Source organism: Gadus morhua, chromosome 14 (assembly GCF_902167405.1).
Source record: "Gadus morhua chromosome 14, gadMor3.0, whole genome shotgun sequence".
Classification (NCBI taxonomy): Eukaryota; Metazoa; Chordata; class Actinopteri; order Gadiformes; family Gadidae; genus Gadus; species Gadus morhua.
The window spans coordinates 29,412,951-29,436,560 of NC_044061.1; the positions used below are offsets into that span (position 1 = coordinate 29,412,951).

The 23,610-nt window shown below is 44.4% G+C and overlaps 1 long non-coding RNA gene across 1 annotated transcript; it reads left to right on the plus strand.

The window, feature by feature from the left end:
- Window positions 1-20,346: 20,346 nt before the first annotated feature.
- LOC115559280 (uncharacterized) lies at window positions 20,347-20,923 on the plus strand. Its single transcript, XR_003979474.1, has 3 exons — window positions 20,347-20,406; window positions 20,493-20,573; window positions 20,788-20,923. It is a non-coding gene; the product is annotated as an uncharacterized LOC115559280 (long non-coding RNA).
- The last annotated feature ends 2,687 nt before the right edge of the window (window positions 20,924-23,610 follow it).

Genomic DNA, 23,610 nt, shown 5'->3' on the forward strand with positions numbered 1-23,610 from the left:
AAGCCTCATGTTGTCTGGGGTCATGGCTTTAAAGTCTACAAGCAGATAGCCGTAAGGCATGTCGGTAGCATCGTTAAAGGCTTCTAGAAAATATTTTGTCTTGCATGGAAACATCTGTTTGGCTATCAACATAATCTGATTTGTCACGAGGGTTCTTAAACAAAACCATGTAATTGGTATTTAGACTAATTGTACGGCTGGTTTTACCCTGCATAAATAAATTCTGGACCAGATACATACAACTGAGATTACGATGGTGTACATATTGGGTAAAAACGTACTGAACCTCTATATTATTGCATGCATCGTTCATCAAGTCGTCAATAATGAGCAGAATTCTAGTATGGGCTGGTAAGATTGCATCATCACATAGAGATTTGGGGATCCCTTCTACAAAGTGAATGTTCCTTATTTTAAGCAAATCATCATATATGGGCTGCCAGCATGAATAAACATATACTATATTTTCAATCTATTCTGAGAATAACCGATCCATATTTTAAATGACTGTTTTGACAAAGTAGGTTTTGCCGCTGTTTGAAGGTCCCGATACTACCATGCTGAACGGGTGTTGAAGTCTAGGGTCGAACGTAGTGTGTACAACAGCCATCTCTGCGGTCTGTGTGCATCCCCTCTGACGGCTGTATTGTGATCATAGAACCGTGAAACATTTGACAGTTAACATTCTTTATTAACAACGATATGATTATTAACACAGTCATTCATCATTAATACATGATGCATAAAATTTAATGAAGAAATTGAATTTCTTGTATCACAATATGAATACCCCCCAAAATACAGAAATGATTAAAATAAAAAGATGAAAGAAGAGAACATGGATCATTTGAAAACAATAAAAAACAAAATAGTTAATAACATGATTATAGTATAGTATGATTTGCTTTTCTTAACACAATATGCATACCACCTCAAAAATACAAAATGAATAAAAACATGGATCATATGAAAACAATATGTATAAGGAAGAAGAAGAAAAAAACATGGATCATGTGAAAAAGTGAAAAACAATAAACAAAATGGTTAATAGCCGTAAGGAAGCGTGGTGTTGTCGGGGAAGACCCTGCGTTTGTTGTAAACCACCCTAAGCCGTTTAACTACAGTAGCGTTTTTAAGCAGAAACTTAGTCTTATCTCGCTGGATGGTATCTACAGTGGTGGTGACGTTGAGGGTTTGAGGCCGATGGTTGACAAAATCATCCAATAGACATTTCAGTGTCTGCTGGGTGACCACTTTAGCATTTGCTGCATTTAAAGTCACCCCTTTGCTTTTGACGACAGACTTGTGGTGACGTGTGTGGTAAGCATAGCTTTTAGGACCTGTTGAGACATATTCGCTAATGTAATCCTCCTGTTCGGTACCATACAGATCACCATCATTTATCTCGTCGGTCAAGTCGCCCAGATAAGGGCCTAAAGGGGGTACCCAATCACCCTCCTTAGAAACAAATGATGCTGTCTGTGTCACAATAGAGGACACGTTCCTGTAGTTTGTCTAGAAGATCGTAGAGCATGAGCCTGGCATGGGCGGTAGTCACAGCCCCCACAATCACGTTGACATCCCGCGCCCTTGCGAGACGTGCATCTACGTGTTTCCATTGTACAAGGGCCACATCATCAGAGATAAAGCAAAAGTGACTAATGTGATAGCTATCGCTAAACATGAGCTGAGTGAACCTTTCAGGTTCAGAAATTAGCTCACAAGTGGGTAGGTCTGGGCGTAGTGAAAAGCGACCCCACAGACTGTTTAGAATCAACTTGTTGCAATTACGCATGGCCTTGTTCACACACATGTTGTCGTGATCCAGCTGTATGCCTTCCTTTGCCAGGTAGTTTTGCACATACACCTGCTGTTTCTCCGCAGTATCCACTGTGCTGGGGTATCCTGAAGCCTCCTGTTTACGCTTGAGAAACGTTTTGACATACCCTTTAAACAGAGTCTTTGACCGTTTGGGGTAGTGCCACACCTCATGCATCTGGATTAACACATAACCCATTTCAACTGCTTTTTGTAACTCAAAAGTCACCCAGGTGCCTGTCAGAGCCCGTTCATCGTTGCAGTGATGACACGCGTCTGTCTGATTGAGCTCAGTGGCACATGTACCACAGAGGGGGAACATCAGCTTCCCGTGACATCTGTAAGGGAGCACAGGATGGTAAAGACCTCTGGGGGGCAACACAGTGCATTTGATGATGCCGAAATACCCATCCAAAGGACCAAAATCCCTGAAAATGATCTGGGGGTGCCCTACAGGATAGGGACAGCGAGCCTGTACTGTGGGGTAGAGAGAGGTAAAGTCATAGTAGCGTATTTTCTCACCTGGCTCGGCCTTGTGATACATTTTGATGGCATTGGTGCGACCCACATAGAGAGAGTCTCTCTCCCTCCCTCTCCTCGGGGCGCATGCGCACGCAGCGACCGGCAGCAGGAGTTGTACGTTTACTTGTCTGTCCTTTGGTAGTTTTTTTTTACCATCTATGTGCGTTCTATGTACTTTGCCTGTGGATTACAAGTGCACCGTTGACCCATAACTTAGGTGAGTTCAGACGAATGAGACGGATCTACTGGGACCCATCGTGCCTTCCGGAGCCTGCTGGACGAGGAGAAGGATCAGAAGGCGAGGACGGAGAGGAGGCACTCGCCTGCGGAAGCTACAACCCCTTTCCCGCATCCCGCTGCCTTCCATCATCCTTTCCAATGCGCAGTCCCTTAGGAATAAATCCGAGGAACTCCAGGAGTTGGTCGGCTGCAGTCACGATTTCAGGAACGCATGCCTTCTAGCCTTCTCGGAATCCTGGCTATCTGAACGTGACTTGGCCACTGATCTGGAGATTGAGGGCTTTGGGACACCCTTTCGTCTGGATCGTGATGCCTCAGTCACGGGCAAGTCATCTGGCGGAGGGGTATGTTTGTATGTTAATGAGCGTTGGTGTAATGCTAAATCTGTCATTGTCAGGGAAAGTGTATGTACTCCCGATGTTGAACTGCTCCCTGTCTCCCTGCGGCCAGCATATCTACCGAGGGAGTTTCCACAGATATTTATTACAGTTGTTTACATTCATCCAAAAGCTAATGAAGCTAGGGCCTGTGAGCAAATTTTAAAGGTTGTACAGAAACTTCAGCTAATCTCCCCTGACGCACCTAACCTCATCCTCGGTGACATGAACCATGTCTCCCTGAAAAAGACTCTCAGAGACTTCCATCAATATGTCACTTGTCCGACCAGGTCTAATAAAACCTTAGACATGTGATATGGTAATGTTAAAGATGCATACAAATCTGTACCCCTCCCGCCTCTAGGATCCTCCGACCATAACTGTGTTCATCTTTTTCCTGTGTATCGCACTGCACTTAAAAGGGGCAAAGTGCAGAGCATCCGCATTAAGAACTGGAATGACAAAAATGCATGTGAGACTCTTCGTTGCCTTTTTGAAGCCACAGATTGGGACATGTTCTCCGAGTCCTCTGCCGATATCAATGAACTGACTGATGTTGTTACCAGCTGGTCTGTGTACTGTGAGAATATCATTATCCCAGTGAAAACAATCAAAGTTTATCCTAATTCCAAACCATGGATAACAAAGTCCCTTAGACCTCTTCTTCACATGAAGAACAAAGCCTTTAAAGAGGGTAATTCAGTAGAACTGAGACGTCTGCAAAAAGAAATTAAAAGAGAGGTCTGGGCTGGCGAAAAGACCTATAAAGATAAAATTGAGAGCCAACTTAAAGCTAATAATCTGGGCTCTGCCTGGGATGGCATGAAAACCATCACTGGGCTGAAAGAGAAAAGAAAAAAACGTTTCTTTAGCCAATTACACCAGTGACTTGCACCTTGCACAGAGCCTCAACAATTTTTATGTCAGATACGAAACGCACGATTTTAGCGAGGAACACTCGGTGATCAAAAATAGACATCTGTCCGCCCCCCCCTCTAAACCCTTTTTTATGGAACAGGATGTGATCAATTGCTTCAAAAAATGCAACCCCCTGTAAAGGCCCAGGCCCCGATCACATCGGCGGCCGTTTATTAAATACCTGTGCGGATCAATTGGGTCTCATTTTTAATTTGATTTTTAACAGATCTCTCAGACTGCAGATAGTACCCTCCCTCTGGAAACAGTCTACCATAGTACCCATTGGCAAGCGCATTAATCCAAAAACACTTAGCGATTTCAGACCCGTAGCCCTTACTTCCCTGGTTATGAAGCAATTTGAGAAACTTGTCAAATCAGAGCTTGTGGAAAAAACAAAGAGCCTTCTTGACCCTTTTCAATTTGCTTATAGGGAGGGAAGAGGCGTCCAGGATGCTACTGCTACTCTTTTAAATCTGCTTTTTAAACACCTTGAGGGCAGTAAGAAGCACGCCAGGCTACTTTTTGTCGATTTCTCCTCGGCTTTTAACACGATCCAGCCCCATGTTCTTATTGACAAGCTAGTTAACACCTTTAGCCTAGACCCATGTTTAGTTGGATACTGGATTTTTTAACTAACAGATCCCAATGTGTTAAGGTGAATACAACTGTGTCTAGCCTTCTGTCCACCTCCACTGGTTCGCCACAGGGCTGTGTTCTCTCTGCTCTTTTGTTTATTTTATACACCGACGACTGTCGCAGTAACCACGACAACCGTTTCATCCTAAAATACGCCGATGATTCGGTCATAGTCAGCCTTCTCAATGATGATGAGACTGTGCATGGCCAGGTTGTAGAGGACTTCCTGACCTGCTGCAACGATGCATTCCTTGAGCTGAACATCTCAAAAACGAATGAGCTCTGCATTGATTTCGGACTTGGCCCCCATCCCATTGAGAACACTATCATCTGTGACCAGCCAGTGGAATTTGTGTCTAGTTATAAATACCTGGGCACGATCATCGACAATAACCTAAAATTTGATGTTAACACGGACATGCTGTGCAAGAGGGGCCAGCAACGTCTTTACTGCCTTAGGAAACTAGTCAGATTCAACGTTTCAAAAAGCCTGTTGAAACTGTTTTACTGTGCATATATACACTCGGTCATCTCCTTCTCTCTCAGCTGCTGGTTTGGTAACCTCACTGTCAAGGACAAAAATTCTCTTGGCATTATTGTTAAAACTGCCTCCAAAATCACTGGCATCCAGCTAGAGGGCCTCAATTGCTTTTATAACAGACAGCTGTTCAAGAAAACCTCTCATATCCGTCTTGACAGTGCCCACCCGCTGAGCTCTGAGTTCAGGCTGTTGCCTTCTGGCAAACGTTTGTGTTTACCAAGGATCAGCAGGAATAGATACGGGTATTCTTTTGTCCCTGCAGCCATCCGGGCATTCAATGCGGCCAGCAGCAGATAATTTATTTTACTTGTGTTGCGATGACTTTTTTTTTATCTATTTAAATGTTTTAATGTTTTAATTTGTATTTTACATTTTTTATATCCTGGCACTTTATCTTTCGAGCACTTTGTCTCCACAGTGTTTTGTGTTCATTGTTGTTTTGTCTTGTCTTGTGGGTTAAACCACTTCTCCTGGCTGCGAACAAATTTGCCCTCGTGGGACATTTAATAAAATCTTGAATCTTGAATCTTGAAAGGATCAATCCTAGGTTGTATCTTCAGAGTAGCCAAGAATGCCTGCACTGCAGCATTGGTCTTTTTCAGTCGGTGCCACTCACACTCCCACATGACCACGACTCTTAAACCATGATCTCTTTTGAGGGCCTTGACTTTGAGGTGAAACTGCACCCACAATTCGCCATAGGTCTTCTTGAGGACAGGGTTCTGGTGCCCAGCATTGTAGCAATGTTCACACCCATGATAAAAGCATCCTGCAAATTCATAGGCTGTGTTTATAGACGGAGCATGTCCGTCTAGGAAGAATGGTCCATATTTAGCCTCTCCGTGGTTGAGAGCATGCCGAATCTCCAGGTTATTGGAGTGGGATAGATATTCAAGCCACTGAATGGATGCACATGAGAACGACTTTTGCTTTTGCTGATAGACCCCCTCGTAGGTCAATGCCAGGACATTTTTCGCCAAGAACGACTTTTTGAAGGTGGCCATGCACGCCGAAGCCAGAGTGGCATAGGCCAAGGGGTCTATAGTGGCACACTCTATGAAATTCTCCCTGTAGATCGCACACACCGTGTGCAGGATCCTCACATCGTTGACACAGTAATTGCGTAGCTGTTTCTGAAAGTCAAATTTTTTGTGTCGTACAGATCTGTACCATATAGCGAAATCTGTCTTTTGATCGCTAGTCATGGAATCATATCCATAATATGAGATCTCAGGGTAGGCACCGACATAAGACTCGTTGGCCCGTGTGTTGAATTTATGAGGAAAATTACCTTTCACCATATCGTAAAAATCCAACGCATCCGGTGCATTAGCCAATCGCATGGGCAAAAAGCTAAATGAGTCGACCCATCTCTGCTGGTAGGCGTCATCACGCATCAAAATGACTGCTACCCTTCATGACTAAAAGGGGTTTAATACCCTGCTTGGACATGTAATCCAGGACGATATAGTTGTCAAAGCCCGATGCATTGTGTGCAACGAATGTATACAACGTATACTCCCCTGTTCTGTAGCGTTTCACAAACTCTCTTACACAATCTAGACCGGTAGCATACCATTCTGCGCCGTCAGACGTCTTAGCAGCCACGCAGTTTGCTTCGTGACGACCATCATGCATGCGCGTTTCGAAATCATAGTATATGTATTTATTAGATGGACCGTCGTCATCAGCGTCATCTGGATGGGCTGTCGTATAACGGTTACCCCGGCGACGGCCCTAGGGCTTGCGTTTCTTTTTGTGGTCGTACGGCTGGATATAGCAATCATGTATTCCGTCACTGGGCATCGGTTCGCCACAGTTACGACACTTTGCCAAGCTGCATACATGACCATTATCGTCACCCTCCCCCTCCCCCTTCTTCTTCTTCTTCTTCTTCTTCTTCTCATCCAGCACCTGCTGCGGTATGATATACTGTCTACAACAACGATCGCAGTATTTGAGCTTTTCACAAGGTACCATGTTATGTATGTCAGAATGCTTCTTGTGTGTGTTGTAGCAGACCTGCGAGCGGCATATACGACTGCAGTCCTTGCACTTTATCGTACGACCTGCTAGTCTATCGCACACTGTCAGACACACATTGCAATGGATCGGGCATTTGTGGAACAGGATGCCCTCATGGGCACTGTAGCAATATTCACACACATATCGCGTACCAAAGAAAGCCGTTCTGTTCTCTATGCAATGATAATGGTTATCATGGTGGTACAACCATACTGTTTTAGGATGTTGGGCCGTATGTGTCTGGAACATCTCCAGCTTCTTGAATGCATCATTATGATGAAATATCAGGATTTTAACATCTAGATGTCTCTCAAATTTGGAAACATCCGAGAAACCCACAGAGTGATCTGGGCCAAACCCCAGCTCACTGTGTAATTTGCGAGCCGCCTCCAAATTAGTCTCTTCGGACTGTGTCACCCCCGGTTACCCCCTCATGCAGAAAATGTGTCATGCATAGTGAGAAACACAAATTGTCATGAGTATTACTCGGGGTGTAGAGACTTATTCTTGTATATGATTTCATCATAGGGAATGTTTTTTAACTTCAAACGTACCCCACCCCGTTTGTTGTGGACCCCTGTGACCACCAACTCTAGCACATCATCCGTCAGACCTGTGTCGTTACTCTGTATGACTTGGCTAATATGGTCCATAAACAAATCCGCATTGTAATCGTCACCTGATACGAGCACCGCCTGTACATCAGAGGCCAATGAAGGGCCTCCCAGCACCACGTTTAAGACACTACCATCGGCTGCACTTTGTGAGCAGCTTGTTATGACACCCGACAGCCTCTCCCTGATCAAATCAGGGACCTCTTGTAAATTTACAAGGGATATACTTCTCAGATCAATGGACTGTCTAACCTCAAAGCCGTTAAAGTGGGGAAATAATCTAGTATGCAACTCGTCATTATCTTCCCCCGTTACAGCAGGCACAGGTGTACCATCATCAACAGCACCACCGTCACCACAACCATCACCCTCAACATCATCACCACCGTCACCACAGCCATCACCATCAACATCGCCACCCCCCACACCACAGCCACTGTCAAGTTGTCCGGTTTTGTTCTGGTTTTTGGTGAGTTTTTCAGTTTTGTTTGGTTGGTTTTAAGAACTGTGTTTTTTCCCCAACTCGAAAAGGATGTGACACTGAAGGAGTTCTGAAGGCACTGGGTTTCACTCAAGGATTGGACAGACAACAGTTGTTTCCGTTTTTGGTCTTTCCTCTTTTTTTTCCTTTTTATTTAGAACACAGAGCACAAGTCCATAGGGTTGCAATGGTTAACAGTTAGCACCAGGAACCACTTTCTTTTGTCCTCTTAGTCCTATTAGTTTCTAGGCCCTTAGGTAAAAAATCTAAGATAAACAGACATGAAGATAAACAGAGCAGTAGTTAGTTGCCACTTAAATAAATGTGCAAAATGCAATAAATGTGCAAAATGCAAATACATGGATTTCCACACCACCACCACCACCGTCCTGTATATTCGACTCTATAGGGCCCCCTGCCACAGCCGGGGGGTCCTGAAAACCCTCGCCAACCCCTTCATCACGTTGCGACCCATGCAATACATCGATCTGCGATGATATGTCTAGACTCTCTTGTGCACTATCCAACCACCCACCGACAGTGTTAAGTACATCTCGGGTGTTTGCCACCGCATACAACACGCCCCGTGTGTCTAAATCTCCTGGCGCCTCTACCCCCTCCACATCATCTACCCCTGGCTCGTTCGAAACATTTATCTGTGCTGCCTGATATAGAGCATCAGCCATACTACGGCCCCATGCATCAGCTGCAATTAACACACGCCTAGTTCTATCTATGCCAACACATATTTCCCGCATGTCTAAACAACCTTCTGCACACATGCCCCCACCCCCCACATGTCCTACGGCCGACAAATGAGACGTATCGCCGGTTGCGTCATACCTCATTGCCATCTCTTCAAGATCTAAATCCATAATGTTACCCCCACTATCAGATCTACGCCGTCTCTTGGGATTACCGTCTATAGATTTGAATTTCCTTTTTCTAGGGCTAATGGCGTTATGCATAGTGTACAGCTATAGTTTTTTTTATGCCAATAGATAAAAAAAATAAAATAATAATAATATATATATATATATATATATATATATATATATATATATATATATATATATATATATACAGTATATATATATATATATAAATAATAATAAAAAAATAAAATAAAAAACGTTAATTAGTCAGGTATTAAAAGAAAAAAAGTTTTATTACATGCCGTTTAAAACAAAAGATACCCTCTCCACGAAATAAAAGAAAAAAACATTAAAAAAACAAAACACAAATCAAATACTAGCATTCACCGTAAGCTTTGCTAGTTAGTCATTCATCACAGACATCTCGGTACTCATTGCCCGATAGGCCTTGACGTTAGCCTCCCCCACAGATTCAATTAACCAGAATTTTCGAGCGGTTTTAGCAGATCTTAACCCCTCTTGCGCGTTAATTCTCTCTATGCCCTGCGTGTTGACACGCACATCCAATTGCTTACGCTGAAGGGCGTCGATAGCAAGACCATTACGCACTGTCTCAGTGTTTGGGGATTCGACAGTCATACGATCACGCGCTATCTCAGCCCTGATGGCTATGAAGGACTGCTTCGTCTGCTCTTCGAAATCCTGAAATCTACGGTCAACACGTTTACCAGCCAACGCACCCAGTTTACACTGACGACCAATGGTTAAGGAGTTTACATCCACCGCCGCAGTTACCAAGGCTAATTTATCAGCATATTCTTTACAACAGTTAACACATCGCCCACCCACAATGTGTTCATCAACAACAACCGCTGTGCCGACTGGTAGCAGCGTCGCCGCTGCCTCATGAGCGGTGGGACTCACAATGCACGGGGGGTCGGGGCTAGGGTCTTGAATGGCGTGTAGGGATCCAGATGCAGGGTCTGCAGGCTGGTGGTGTTGTACAGGCTCTGCACTGGTGGTAGCCCCTACGAACGTAGCTGGAGAGTCGATCCACTGAGCTGGAGTGAAGTCGATATGGTCCAACAGCGATGAGGTCCACGACGAGAGGTCGTCAAGACCCGCCAAATCATCGACGGTCAGCACTGGTAGTGGCGCACACTGGGGGTCTCCAGGGGCTGTTTGTAATAGAAAAAAAAGAAATCAGTATCAAGCCCCCTCCTGGTCATTACACTCTATAGAATATATACATATACTTTTTTTTTATTAATTTCCTACCGTGTTGTATGGTCCCATCCGGTTGCACTGTGACGGTCTCTGTAGGCGACGCAGACACATGCACATCCACCGCCCCGATCACTTGTTGTTTGGACTCAGACCATACAGCCCCTTGATGCGCGATTTGAGGGTTTATGACTGCCTGGATAACCAGGTTAAAATTCTCTGGAGTTAAAACACTATGTGCGGCGTCCTTGCGAGCCTTTTTATAAGGAATTTGCGGCTGATCTATGGCCAGCGGGGAGCAGGGTAGAGCCCCCCCTACCCCCGGTCTTTTTTTCTTTCTTCGATAGACGACTTGCTCCAGGAGTTCGCTGTTTCACACTAGCCCCGATAGGCACTATACGGGAATCAAAAACAAAATACAAAAGTATTTATGGGTTAGGTTTGGTTGTTTTAAATGCAAAATAAATAGATAATTTATTTTGGTAATACACCTATAGGTATACTAATAGCGGGCGTATTAACAATTTACCAAAACTACCGCATGCTCCCACATTGGTCCGGTCGGCTAGAATCGCTCTTTGATTGTTGAGCCGAATATCATGCGAACCTGTTACACATCAGGAAAACACAAATTTAATCGTTGTTCTACATGAATATACCATAACAACTAATAATAATAATGATAGAGAGAGTGATGTGGAACTATATATTATACGCTACTATAAAAAAAAAACACGTGCATACTTGCACGTGTTTCCGTCTGTTGTTTCCCACTCTCACCGCCGGTCCCCATGAATCGCTGTGGAGTAATCACTGCTTCAGTCAGATATAAACAGCTGATACACGTAGACATAGTCATAATATAATCATAATATAATACACCCATATGAATACTTACAGTCAGTCGGCATATTATTGCAGGACGGGTCGCTGTTTCTTTTTTTTTTTCTTCCAGCTGCTGACGCGTTTACTATCTTAGAATAGCGTGTCTGACGTTCGGGATCAGAGGTTGTACCCATCCATACCATCGGCTCCGTATATTTATACATTATAGACGCCCATCTGCAGACATTCACACCTAAACCCCTGCGTCATAGACTCCTGACCAATAGGTACTGGACCCACACATTCGTAGAATAGTCACCACCCACTCGACCTTATGCAGAAATCTACTAATGATAAGTAAAGTTAATCCACCTATATTCTAATAAAAAATACTAGAATATCTGTTAATAGTATCATGATATCATCTAATATGTTGTCAATGTGAACCACAGTCCGTATCTTCACTCCGATAGTTCTACCATTGGTGGAACCCCAACTTTTAACCCTAATATAAATATTAGGGATGGGCGTAAGGAATCGATTACTCGAGTACTCCTCGTTACAAATGAACTCGGTTGGTGGACAGGCAAACTCGAGTTTGCATATACACACACAAACAAAGTTTTCTGAAGCAAATGTATCAATTTTCTGTCGGCGCCACTAACACATGACGTGGGCACAAAGAAAATGAAATGCATCCACACGGCGCGTTCCGTGCCGTGTGCAGGCACGCCAGAATTCAAAAAGTTAAGAGATGGCGGTTTGTTATTGGACTTCTGTGCTAGTCATGGATTATCCATAACAAACACCATGTTCGAACATAAGGGTGCTCATAAGTGTACCTGGTACCAGAGTACCCTAGGCCGAAGATCGATTATCGATTTCGTGATCGTGTCATCTGATCTGAGGCCGCATGTTTTGGACACTCGGGTAAAGAGAGGGGCGGAACTGTCAACCGACCACCATCTGGTTGTGAGTTGGATCAGGGAATGGGGGAAATTTCCGGATAGACCTGGTAAGCCCAAACGAGTAGTGCGGGTGAACTGGGAACGTCTGGAGGAGGCCCCCGTCCTAGGTATCTTCAACTCACACCTCCGGCGGAGCTTTTCTGGCATTCCTGTGGAGGTTGGGGGCATTGAGCCAGAGTGGGCGGTGTTCAAAGCCTCCATTGCTGATGCTGCGGTGGCTAGCTGTGGCCTCAGGGTCTTAGGCTCCTCAAGGGGCGGTAACCCTCGGACACCGTGGTGGACACTGGTGGTCAGGGAAGCCGTCCGACTGAAGAAGGAGGCCTTCCGGGATATGATATCCTGGAGGACTCCTGACTCGGTTGCAAGGTACCGACAGGCTCGAAGGGCTGCAGCGGCTGCCGTGTCGGAGGCTAAGCATGGAGAAGGACTTTCGGTCGGCACCAAAGTGTTTCTGGAAGACTATCCGGCACCTCAGGAGGGGGAAACGGGGAACCATCCAAGCTGTGTACAGTAAGGATGGGACTCTGTTGACCTCAACTGAGGAGGTCGTCGGACGTTGGAAGGAACACTTTCAGGAATTCCTTAATCCGAATAACACGCCCTCTATGTTGAAGGCAGAGCTCGAGGTTGATGGTGTTTCGTCGTCAATTTCCCTGGTGGAGGTCACTGAGGTAGTCAAACATCTCCGCAGTGGCAAAGCCCCAGGGATTGATGAGATCCAGCCAGAAATGCTCTGGGTGTTGAGGGGCTGTCATGGTTGACACGCCTATTCAACATCGCGTGGGAGTCGGGTACAGTGCCAAAGGAGTGGCAAACCGGGGTGGTGGTTCCCCTGTTCAAAAAGGGGGACCAGAGAGTGTGTGCCAATTACCGGGGTATCACACTTCTCAGCCTCCCTGGTAAAGTCTACTCCAAGGTGCTGGAAAGGAGGGTTCGGCCGATCGTCGAACCTCAGATTGAAGAGGAACAATGCGGTTTTCGCCCCGGACGTGGAACTACGGACCAGCTCTTCACTCTCGCAAGGATCCTGGAGGGGGCCTGGGAGTATGCCCTTCCGGTCTACATGTGTTTTGTGGATCTGGAGAAGGCGTATGACCGGGTCCCCCGGGAGAAACTGTGGGAGGTGCTGCGGGAGTATGGGGTAAGGGGGTCTATCCTCAGGGCCATCCAATCTTTGTACTCCCAAAGCGAGAGCTATGTTCGTGTTCTCGGCAGCCAGTCAGTTTCGTTCTCAGTGGGTGCTGGTCTCCGCTAGGGCTGCGCCTTGTCACCAATCCTGTTTGTGATATACATGGACAGGATATCGAGGCATAGTCGTGGTGGGGAGGGGTTGCAGTTCGGTGGTCTGAGGATCTCGTCACTGCTTTTTGCAGATGATGTGGTCCTCATTGGATCATCGGCCTGTGACCTTCAGCACTCACTGGATCGGCTGGCGGCCGAGTGTGAAGCGGCTGGGATGAGGATCAGCACCGCTAAATCTGAGGCCATGACTCTTAGCAGGAAACCGGTGGATTGCTTACTCCGGGTAGGAAATGAGTCCTTAGCCCAAGTGAAGGAGTTCAAGTACCTCGGGGTCTTGTTCGCGAGTGAGGGTACTATGGAGCGTGAGATTGGCCGGAGAATCGGAGCAGCGGGGGCGGTATTGCGTTCGCTTTACCGCACCGTTGTGACGAAAAGAGAGCTGAGCCGCAAGGCAAAGCTCTCGATCTACCGGTCGATCTTCGTTCCTATCCTCACCTATGGTCATGAGGGCTGGGTGATGACCGAAAGGACGAGATCGCGGGTACAAGCGGCCGAGATGAGTTTTCTCAGAAGGGTGGCTGGCGTTTCCCTTAGGGATAGGGTGAGAAGCTCAGCCATCCGTGAGGAACTCGGATTAGAGCCGCTGCTCCTTTACTTAGAAAGGAGTCAGCTGAGGTGGTTCGGGCATCTGGTAAGGATGCCCACTGGGCGCCTTCCTTGGGAGGTGTTTCAGGCACGTCCAGTGGGGAGGAGACCTCGGGGAAGACCCAGGACTAGGTGGAGAGATTATATCTCAACACTGGCCTGGGAACGCCTCGGGATCCCCCCGTCAGAGCTGGTCAATGTGGCCCGGGAAAGGGAAGTCTGGGGCCCCCTGCTTGAGCTGCTCCCCCCGCGACCCGACCCCGGATAAGCGGATGACGATGAGGATGAGGATGAGGGTTAAAGCAAAGCGCAGCGAAGAATTGAAATACTTTAAAGAAATAGGAGATCATAAGGTGAAATGTAAAATATGCCAAGCGAAATCGAGCTACCAGAAAGTACTATGCGGCAACATATGCTCCTGAAACACAACGGTGAGTTCGGGAAAGCAGACCCGCAGCAACGGTGAAAGTGAAAGTGTGTTGGCTATTTTCACCGCCGCAAGACGCAGCTGTAATCCCGGGCGTGTAGAGAAGATCACAACGCTGAGTATTTCCATAGTCCATTTGCTGCCGTTTTATTTGCAGCTTTAAATTATTTGCAATAGTTAGGCTACTTGTTTCGTTTTTTTTAAACTGTTACAGGCCTTGGTTCGACGTGATTTAAATTGTGAGACGCATATTTATTTTTGTAAGGAAAATGTGTTTTGAACGTTTGCAAAAATAAATAATGAATGCTCTGATAACTCTGACTGTTTTGATGGAGAATAAGCATTACATGTTTGGTTGGTAATATTGCCGTTCATCATCAGGCCTATTCCTGCTGCAGATGCGTTGCATTCTAAAAATAGATTTGATTTAACGAGTACTCGATTGATCCTCGAGGAATTCCTTCGATCACTCGAGTTTGGAATTTACTACTCGTGCCCATCCCTAATAAATATACATATAAATATTTATATATATCTATAGCATATCACTATACGGATGATTACGGCCTTGTTTTCCGTATTCCCATCACTATAATACGCTGACCACTATATATATATATGTATTAAGCGGATTCGTATTATAATAATATGTTAGATAAAAACAATATTACATTCACATATCCACACACACACACACACACACACACACACACACACACACACACACTCCCTCCCAATCTGCATATGATTGCTGTGTATACATCAAACAGCCCTTGACGATCTTCCTTTCTGCAGTGTCCTAACCTCCAGTCTCTAAGTGCGCGCATACAGGCCCTCCTCTTCCATCACCAACGACTCACCCCACCAATCCGCATAGGCGTCAAACATATGTGTGAAAATCACAGACTATGTATCTCCCCAGACATTAAGACTCCGATTTATCCTGCACTACTTACAAGTACATTTGTTATAAGAATTGCAACATATAATGATACAGCTGTCCACATAATGTTAATAGAATCACAACCCATGAAACATCTGTTGACATCCACACACACACACACACACACATGCACTCACATACACTCACATGCACTCACATGCACTAATCACACCCACATACACACCTTTTGATTATACAGATTCCGCATCCCAGCGACCCCTGCAGGTTCAACACGGGCATTACACATGTCATACCTACGCAAAGGGTTTATGGTTTATGACCCGTCATAACAACACCAACCGGAAGTGCCTGCGAATAGGGATCCCCCCTCCACCCCCACCCCCTCCCCAACCGGAAGTGAGTTCAAATAGGAATTGGTACAGAGGGGAGTTATTATATACTACTTCCTTGTGTTCTCGCGAGAAGATTCTAGGAACAGATCCTCTAATGACATCGGAAGATATAGCCTTCCCGGTGTCACGTGGGGGTCACAGGTGACTATGTTGGTATTAGGTATTAGGTACTCGAAATGCGCATGCGCGAGGTGGAGATCCAGTGCTTTAAGCACCGCCTCTGGCGGTCATCCAGGATTCATAGAACCGTAGTTACATTCGTAACTTTCGATTTACTAGTGTTTTATACAACCAGCACATTTATATCACTTGGAACAGCAATGTATAATGGTGTAGGACAGATAAAGTGTTTAAATGTAGGCTATTTTGAGCGTGCCTGTTTTGATACTGTTATTCACTCTCAAAGTAGACCTATTATTGTTTTAGTTGAGATAAAGAATTGCTAATTTGTTTGGGTAATTTACTGTAATTAAAATGGGCAGGTCTACAGACTTGGCATTAAACACCACTGAAAAGTGTTATATTTTACTACAGTATATCTGTTAAGAGTCACATTTATATTTAAAATTTAAATTAATGTAATTATCTGCAGTTTAGATAAATGAATTTGATTTGAAGGTTTATTTTGGTTATTGGGTTTATTTAATCGGAGTCATACAGAAGAAATTGTGTAGAATATTTATTGATTGAGTAGTTTATTTTAATAACAATGCTAGGAATATCTGATGTGGTGTAAAATAAGAGATGAAAATGGCAGCCAACATAACCAGCGTTAAATCTCCTCTCTTGCCTGTTTTCATATTTCCCTGTACACACAGGAGACTATAGATCTACCTACACAACAATTTATTATCCGTACAATACCAAGAATCAACAGATTTTCACGAGTATATGATTACAATCATGGATACAATTTGAATTAAGCTCACATTCACAAACAAATATATTCTAAATGAATACTCTGAGCAAGCATGACAATACTGCAAGCCATTACATCATGTCTTGTACTACACTAATGCTACTCAATACCTTTGCAAATACTTTGCAGGAGGGAGAAGCCCAGCACAGTGACCTGACTGCAATCGTGTGTTTGAGGCACTTTTCATCCAACTCTACGAGCAGTACTGTGGATCAAGGAGCGTGTATGGAGTCAGGCACCAGTGTTTGAGCCATACCCCCACATCCGGCAAGTCATTATCATTAATATCATGGTGATGGAGAAAAGCACCACCCGGCTCAAAGTGATAAATACTATAACAATCACAAGATGTTGAGTTTATAAACACTTTACCCAGCCAATAATAACCTAGTATCTGTGCCATTTCCTGTGTAGCCATGTTGTCATCTGATATTATGCTTTGTTATACAAAAAAGGTAATACTTTTAGGCACTGCACAGGGGAACAAGCACGGGAGAACTGTCGTGAGCCCAGAGAGGCTCCATCTTCTGTTCTGAGGCCTGCTCCTGAAATTCCTCTCCAGTCAACAAAACCAGCTCTACAACCACTTGCCCACACCTCCACTTCTCCTGCCTGCCTCCCAGATTCTGGTTCCTGTGGTTCCGGTTCTAAACCTGCAGAAGCGTCTCTGATGTCCCTTACACCACCCTCACGCCGGTCAGAGGAGGAGTGGGCAGTTGGCTACTGGAGGGACTGGCTCATCGATGTGGAAGGTATGCATACTTTGGTAACTTGAAATAAAAAATGGGAATTTATGAAATAGGGCTTGGCAACCAACTGTGCCTGAGGACGTTTAAGTTTCATCAAAAGTTGCGCCCACTGCAACGAACACCGGAGCCAATATGGTACGCGCTCTATCCACTACCCCCGATAGATTGCCTTCTTAACTGAGTTGTTCATAGGGAGCCTAGCGGTGTACAGACTTCTGTCCTTCTTTTATCCCGTCAGACATTTTGGTCCATAAAAAAAAATGTAGTTCACAGAAATCCCATTTTTGGTGGGATTTCTGGGATTTTTTATCATTTATGGTTTGTTCAAAAATATGTGACCCATTCATGTAAGATCCCAATATCGCAGAAAGGATTTTGCAGGCCCCAACAAAGCACCCCTGCGGTAAACTATTTGAAACATTGTGCATTGATTTGATTGAAAGTGTTGTTTAGAATTTTTAGGTTGCTATATTAATCTGTAATGATTATTTACAGATTAAGGGTACAAAAACGTTTGCCTTGAGTCATTATATTGACTGAAGTCCTATATTTTACATTGCAGGTGGAGATGCTGTATTGGTGGTGGAGGACACAGAGAACAGAGTGACGCTGACCCAGCTCCTCATGTTTGTCACTGGGGCGGACAGAGTTCCTCCCCTGGGATTCCCAGGAGAGCCAACATTAAACTTTTGGCACACTGGCACTGTCTTCCCGGAACCAAACACGTGTGCACTGATTCTGAAGATGCCTCTTCACACCACCTTTGAATCATTCAGTGATTCCATGATTTCAGGAATCATCCAGTCCCCCTGTTTTGGGTATGCTTAATTTAAGCCAACACTTTTTTTTTGCATGTTCTTGCTAATGTTTTGCATCTTCTTTAAATAAAGAATGTTCCAGTTCCACGTTTTTATGCTTTGCCAGACCCTTATTGGATGACTACAATCAAAGCTTTTGTTTGTCCGTCTGCCAAATTAATACATGTTGGCTTACAACTAGTGACTGTACAATGAAGTCTTCTATCCGCCCAATAATGTTTTTCTTCTTTCTTGCCTTCTCAAATTCAAAATTTGTATGGTTAATTATCTGCTGTCAAAGCACAGATTCTGTTGAATGATGGATACTTAAAATTTACTTTGAAACACCGATAAATGCGGTTGTTAATTTACAAATGTTTTCTGTTTCATCAAAGAAATTCCATTGTGAACATTTACATTGTTACATTGATTTATATATTAACTACAACTTTTGAAAAAGAAAGTGAATAATATAGCCTAGATAGAAAACAGAAAATGTCATAGGCCTGGGGGGCATTCCACGAACGGACGTTTAAAGGCCTAAATACACCGGCACCGCAGCGGGGCGTCAAAAACTCTGCCCCCATTATTCGAGAAGGGTCCAGCTGCAGGCTTGGGCGTTTCCGTCATGAAACAAAAACGCCCATCGGGCGTTCCCTTCATGACACAAAAATGCCCATCAGGCGTTCCTGTAGCGTTTCATCGATCAATCAAGAAGAGGTGAGTTTCGCAAGGCATGCTGGGTATGCTACCCTTCCTTTTTTGGCGATTTTACCTCGTAGTAACTTTCCAGAAAAACGAAAGGGTTATGATAAGAGATTATGTCAGTAAGTATGATATTGTTTATTTGACAACATTGGCTGTGAAGTATTGTCATTTAAATCACTGATTTAGCTGTGGTATCGTTTGTATCCGAATTCGAATCCGATATAAATACTCGTGACAAGCATGGTTCGGTAGCAGCAAATGCTATGCTATCTTGTCCATAAACGTAGCATATACTAGCCAGAAATCAGCAATGTTTAAGACGGTTGGTAGGTAGAGGGTAAAGTTTGCAGCGAAGGCTTTGCCGATTATTTTACTGTGAGGTTAACATTACCAAAGCACATTGTTAAGTTGGATGTTAAGGTGTCAGCTGGCATGGTAAGAGGCATGAAATCGCGGCCACGCTGCTTCGTTGTGGTGACACGCATCGGATTGAACTGTGCATGTAAACGTACTAGTACGTTTAAACGAACTAGTACGTTTACATGCATGGCATATCAGGGAATTCTGTCAGTTCGGTCGCGGCGAAACGAATGAATAAAGATCGTTAACACTCTGAAAAACAGATGACAGATGTGCCCGAAGTTACTACTTTATTACCTCGTTGATGACCAACGTTTAGGAAAACATGTTGATGATGATGCATATGAATTGCAACTTACACGTCCAAACCGTTTCAGTACCCTGGCACATGCTTTGTCCAATGGACCATGGAAGGGACTTACTTGGCTGACGAGGTAAAACGTGTGGCTGGCGCACGATTCATTGCATCTAGTAGAGTAGCATTCAGTGGCAGACAGGCAGGCCTCTTGATTGTTTATTATGATTTAATGAAGTGTTCCTATGTGACGCTGATGGGCCCTGGTTGCTGCTAAATGCTTGTTGAAAGTGCATTGTGCACTTTTTGTATGTAGCTCCAAAATGTGGGTGGATATCACTTTATAGTTTAGGCATTATACTAATAAGAATCATTGACAAATCACATTCCCCTTTTACCACCACAGGACGCACCTCACCAGTATCAGAGCAACAGCTGTGGGGTGTTTATGCTGATGGTGAGATGCATTATTTTCAGAAATGATGACTGATGACTAGTTTGCAAAACAACTAACTCATTTGTATGTTAATTTCAGTACGCAATGTATTCTACCCTCCAAAAGCAATATGATTTCAGTGAGGTTGGTTCTTTCAAATCTCAATCAGATGTGTAGCATGAAATATAAGGCTTTTAATAATTTAGTCATCCTATCTGGAGGCTACAATTAACATGCATCAATAGGTCATACACTTTACTTTGTCTTCAGGTACTGCACTTACGGGAGGAGATGGCTACATCTTCACAATAATTTACACTGCCATAGTACACTGCTAAACAGTACTGTAACATGGATTTGTATCAGGCTATGAAGTCATTTAAAGCATAACTTTACTGTTCAGGGGGACATGCTCTCTATCAGGAGGTGGTGGTGTGGACAGCTGTTGGAGACCTTTATGCTTGAAAGGTTTATATACTGTGTCCATGTTGCTATTTACTTATTTTTGGTGCTCATGAAGATCGTAGCCAATACACTTGTCTCTCTGTCTCTAGCCCTGCAGAACTAGCTGGCTCCTTCTCACCCTCTCCATCTCCCCATCTCAGTCACACCTTCCAATCACTAAGCAGTGAAAGGTATTACATACTATGTCCGTACTTTTCTATTTACGTATATTCTCTCTTGCTCTTTCTCAGACTTTTGTTCGATCAGTGATTGCCTTTTTGTTTAATGGTGTGGGTAGTGTTGGTCTGGGCTTGTGTGATTGAATTGAAGGTTGATTATAATCCCTGTTTCTCTCCCTCTCTCTCGCTCTCCTTCACTCTTTTTCAGCTCTCTCGCTCTCTCTAGCCCTGCAGGACTAGCTGGCACACCAAGCTCACCCTCTCCATCTCCCCATCTCAGCCACACGCTCCAATCTGGCACAACAGAGGACAGGCCATTCTTACCACCCGAAGTCCTTCAGCAAATTGTACAAGAGACGCTGAAACTGGACATGGCGATGCTTGGCGTGTTCAACAGGGTTTCAAACACATTCCGAGAACTAATCAAGCCTCTCCACCCTTCCATGTATATAATTGACAGTTTGACAGGGGACCTTAAGCTTAATAAAGACAATCTCATATACATAACGGTTAGAAAGATTTACAACAATGCAGGCTGCTCAAAAAAGAAGAATTGGCCAAGCGCACGCCTGGTACTGAGGCACGTTGCTTAGGCACGTACTGAGGCACGTCGCTACACCTCAAAGGCTTCTCAAAAAAGAAGAATTGGCCAAGCGCACGCCTGGTACTGAGGCACGTTGCATATGGCAGGTATGTCATAAAAGATGTCTGCCTAGCATAATGTTCTTTTATTACTCCTTTTTCGTTTTATTTGGGACGTCTTGTTTTGCAATCCCTTTCATTTGTAAATGTACATACTACTGTAGTAAATGTATCTGCCCAGAAATGCTGGTATTTTATTACTCCTTTCTTTTTTGTTTTTGTGACAAATGCTATACGATGTATAACATACATTTGTGCCTACGATGTATGTTGTAAGGTTAATTGTTACTGTGCTGTTCTGATGGTTATTTGGTGAAAGGGAGACCCCTAGTGGTCAACTTTTAACGCAATGTTTTTGTACTAGCAGTCTTGCCGTAGTTCGACGATGCATGGTGAAACAACAGTCACGTATTTTTCCCTTTTGTATTGGTTGGCCAGAAAACACGTTTGCCTGTAAGTAGATGTCATACAGCTATCTTGACATGGAATTAAATTCGTTCAGAATGTATATTTTGATCCTTTATGCTAATCGCGAGCATCTTAATGTAATTTCCAATAGACGTTAGCCCTAAGCTAACGCATGTGTTAATGTTTGTTATGAAACATTTTAAACAGACAATATATGATTATTGTTCTTGAACGTCTGTATGAGATACTGAAAGATGTATTTTGTATCTGTCCAGTTTTACAGTGCTTCCTAAGTAAAGTTTGGAAAGGAAACAAGCTGCTTCATTCTTTATGAGGGAAAACTGTTATCTATCTGCCGAGCTGATGTACAAGGCTAGTTCGCGCCACACACACAAAAGAAGCGGGGGCAGAACAGTAAAAAGGCAGCTCTTCCAACGGCCAGCGTTCGTCTGATCTGGAGGTAAAATACCATCTAACACAATCACCATGTCACTTAGAAGAAAAGAAGAGGATTGTGATGAACTAGAAACAAGATCACTCGTATCCAACTGCTCCAGAACCAGCAGACAATCTGTAGCTAATTCTATGGCAGTGCAAGCACGGGCTAAAGCAGAAGCTGCACGTGCTGAGTTTGCATATGCTCGACAAGAGGCAGAGCTACTAAAACAGCAAGCCATTCTAAACGCCAGTCTGCATGAACTGAAATTAGAAAAGACAGCGGCGGCTGCAAACGCTGAAGCTTTAATCTTAGAAGCAGCCGCTGAAGAATATGATTATGAATGGTCAAGCCCAATTAAAAGGAGAGCAAATGAAAACACAGAACCTCTAACCCAAGTCGAAATGAACAATACAAATGCTGAAATGCAGACTCCTGTTACAAATCCAGGTCACCTATCCAGGTCCTATCAGGGTGAAAAAGCAGCCTGCATGGTAAATACAGTCACAGTCTCACCATCAGATGCAAAGCCACAGAAAACATTCACCAGAGCACCAGCCTACCATGGACAGCGGTGAAGCAAACAAATGTGAAAAACAGGGCCATGCACATCTGAGTGAAAGCAGTGACCATGAATTTATTGAGCTGCCTCAACCCCACACACTCACAGGAGAAGACAACTGGATCCCAAAGCAGGCAACCAGCACTGCACAGAAAAAAGCATACAGCTACAGAGGGCTCTCCTACAACCTGAAACCAACCAGTGATGATTTCCAACCTTCCCAGCCTTACCACACACAGTCATTCCCTATGTCCAACACAAGCTCATCCAGCGCTGTGGCTGCAACAGACCTAGGGAGGTACCTGATGCGACGTGAGCTGGTGAGTTCGGGCCTGCTGAAGTTTGAGGACAAGCCAGAGAACTACTGGGCCTGGAAGGCATCTTTCAACAGCTCTACCGACAACCTAAAACTCTCTCCCAGAGAGGAGCTTGAGCTGCTGTGCAAATGGCTGGGGCCTTCGTCGTCTGAGCAAGCTAAAAGAATCAGAGCGGTGCACATTCACAATCCACCTTCAGGCCTCAGGATGTTATGGCAAAGACTGGAAGATGTGTATGGCTCACCAGAGGTGATTGAAAACGCTCTTCTAGGAAAAGTTGAAGAATTTCCTAAAATCTCAGGCGAAGAAAACCACAAGCTAAGAGAACTGGGAGATATTCTCATGGAACTTGAAGCAGCCAGGGCAGATAGATACCTACCTGGTCTCGCATACCTCAACACCTCCCGTGGAGTAAACCCAATAGTCCAGAAACTCCCGTCCAACCTGCAAGAGAGGTGGATTACTGTAGGATCACGTTATAAGGATCAGCACAGAGTACCATATCCTCCTTTTTCAGTCTTTGTCAACTTTGTCTGTGAACAAGCAAAAACACGCAACGATCCTAGCTTTGCTAGCATAACAGAAGCATGGCGTTCAACAAAGACAGAAAAGAGTGTTTTCCAGCCGTCCAGTCATCACACAAGAACATCAGTTGCTGTGAGTAGGACTGAAATCTCAACAAGT